Genomic DNA, 2,712 nt, shown 5'->3' on the forward strand with positions numbered 1-2,712 from the left:
CCCGCTTTTCCAGGGAATTCCCAATTTTCCCGCCCCTCTTTTAGGAACAGAAATTCCCAGAGTTTCCCCACTTTTCCATGGAATTCCCGACTTTTCCTTCCAGTCCCACCCCTGTCTTGGGAACTGAAATTCCCAAATTTTTCCCACTTTTCCAGGGAATTCCCAATTTTTCCCGCCCCTTTTTTGGGAACAGAAATTCCCAGATTTTTCCCAGTTTTCCTTTCACTCCCGACATTCCTGTGGGAACTGAAATTCCCAGAGTTTCCCCACTTTTCTATGGAATTCCCAATTTTCCCGCCCCTCTTTTAAGAACAGAAATTCCCAGATTTTCCCCACTTTTCCATGGAATTCCCAACTTTTCCTTCCACTCCCGCCCCTCCTGTGGGAGTGGCACTTCCCCGACCTCTCCCACCTTCCAACGTTCCCCAAAAATTCCCAGATTTTTTCCAGATTCCCCCAAAATTCCCGGATTTTTCCCGGACTCCCCCAGAATTCCCGGATTTTTCCCGGATTCCCGGCTTTCCCAGGCTCACCCAGGATTCCATGCCCTTGCTGAGGCCGGGGTGCAGCACCGGATCCTTCCCGGCCGTCACCATCAGCGCCGGGATCGGGATCTGCCCGGGGAACGGAGGGAATGGGGGATCCCCGGGGGATCCGGAGGGGATCCCGAGGGGATTGGGGGGATCCCGAGGGGATTTGGATGATCCAGAGGGGATCCAGAGCGAATTTGAGGGATCCAAGAGAGGATCTGGGGGATCCAAAGGAATTTGGGGGATCCAGAGGGGATTTGGGGGGATCCAGAGAGGATCTGGGGGATCCAAAGGAATTTGGGGGATCCAGAGGGGATTTGGGGGGATCCAGAGAGGATCTGGGGGATCCAAAGGAATTTGGGGGATCCAGAGGGGATTTGGGGGATCCAAAGGGATTTGGGGGATCCAGAGGGGACGGAGCCAATTCCCAAATCCCTGAAACCCCCAGCGAGTTTTCCCTTAAAACCACCCCCAAATCCCGGGAATTTCCATCCTGAACCACCCCCAAAAATTCAGGAAAACTCTGGAAAATCCCAAATTTCCCTCGGGACACCGATCCAGACCCCAAACCGGAGTGGGAATCTTCCTGGAAGGAAAAATCGGGATCGGGAATAAAAAATTCCGGAAAAAAAAATCCAGTTTTGGGGGAGGAAATTCCCCAAATGCCAATTTTTTGGGGCATTTTTTGGGAGGAAACCCCCCGAAATCCCAATCTTTGGTGGGGAAAAATCCCCAAATTCCAATATTTGGGGGTTTTTTGGGAGGAAGAAAAATTCCCAAATCCCAGCATTTGTGGGGGGAACAATCCCAAAATCCCCAAATCCCCAAATTTGGGAGAAAAAAATCCCCAAATCCCAATTTTTGGGACATTTCTTGGGAGGAAATTCCCCAAATTCCAATATTTGGGGGATTTTTTTGGAGGAAATTCCCCGAAATTCCAATGCGGGGGGAGGAAATTCCATAAAAATCCCAATATTTGGAGGATTTTTTTTGGTGGAAATTCCAATTTTGGGGGGGATTTTTTTGGGAGGAAAATCCCAAAATCCCAAAATTTGGAGGGGAAATCCCCAAACCTCCATTTTGGGGCCATTTTTGGAGGAGAAAACTCCCAAAAAATCCCAACATTTGGGGGATTTTTGAGGAAAAAATTCCCCAAAATTCCCCAAAAAATCTCAAAGTTTGGGGGATTTTTGAGGAAAAAAATTCCCCAAAATTCCCCAAAAAAATCCCAAAGTTTGGGGGATTTTTGAGGAAAAAATTCCCAAAATTCCCCAAAAAATCCCAAAGTTTGGGGGATTTTTGAGGAAAAAATTCCCAAAAAATCCCAACATTCGGGGGATTTTTGAGGAAAAAAATCCCAAAATTCCCCCCCAAAAATCCCAACATTTGGGGGATTTTTGAGGAAAAAATTTCCAAAATTTCCCCAAAAAATCCCAAAGTTTAGGGGATTTTTGCAGGAAAAAATTCCCAAAATTCCTCCCAAAAAATCCCAACATTTGGGGGATTTTTGAGGAAAAAATTCCCAAAAAATCCCAACATTCGGGGGATTTTTGAGGAAAAAAATCCCAAAATTCCCCCCCAAAAATCCCAACATTTGGGGGATTTTTGAGGAAAAAATTCCCAAATTTCCCCCAAAAAATCCCAAAGTTTGGGGGATTTTTGAGGAAAAAATTCCCAAAAAATCCCAACATTCGGGGGATTTTTGAGGAAAAAAATCCCAAAATTCCCCCCCAAAAATCCCAACATTTGGGGGATTTTTGAGGAAAAAATTCCCAAAATTCCCAAAAAAATCCCAACAGTTGGGGGATTTTTGAGGAAAAAAATCCCAAAATTCCCCCAAAAATCCCAACAGTTGGGGGATTTTTGCAGGAAAATTCAAAAAAAATCCCCCCCAAAAATCCCAGTCCCGATTTTGGGGTGAAATCCCAGGATTCGGGCTCACCTGAGGGCGGATCCGCGGTCGGGGCCGTCGAGCCGTTCCTGGTTTCCCTCGGAATTCCGCTCCGTGAGGCCGATCCAGAAGCGCTCGTTCCGCGTGCGCCGAGGCAGGATCCGCTACGGGATCGGGATCGGCGGGGGGGGGGGCGGCGGGGGGGGGGGGGGGGGGGGGGGGGTTTCAATGGGATCCCCTAATGGATTTGACTCGGAAATCTCGACTTGAGCAGTTTTTTCCTCTTTTAAA

The 2,712-nt window shown here is 47.7% G+C and overlaps 1 long non-coding RNA gene across 1 annotated transcript in view; it reads right to left on the reverse strand.

The window, feature by feature from the left end:
• Positions 1 to 2,639, reverse strand: part of LOC108447267 — a 6,216-nt gene extending 3,577 nt beyond the window's left edge. Inside the window, exon 1 of the long non-coding RNA XR_001862734.1 lies at positions 2,473 to 2,639. This is a non-coding gene — a long non-coding RNA (uncharacterized LOC108447267). The remainder of the gene's footprint in view (positions 1 to 2,472) is intronic.
• Between the last annotated feature and the right edge of the window lie 73 nt (positions 2,640 to 2,712).

The sequence above is a fragment of the Corvus brachyrhynchos genome, unplaced genomic scaffold, assembly GCF_000691975.1.
Source record: "Corvus brachyrhynchos isolate BGI_N302 unplaced genomic scaffold, ASM69197v1 scaffold456, whole genome shotgun sequence".
NCBI classification, from domain to species: domain Eukaryota; kingdom Metazoa; phylum Chordata; class Aves; order Passeriformes; family Corvidae; genus Corvus; species Corvus brachyrhynchos.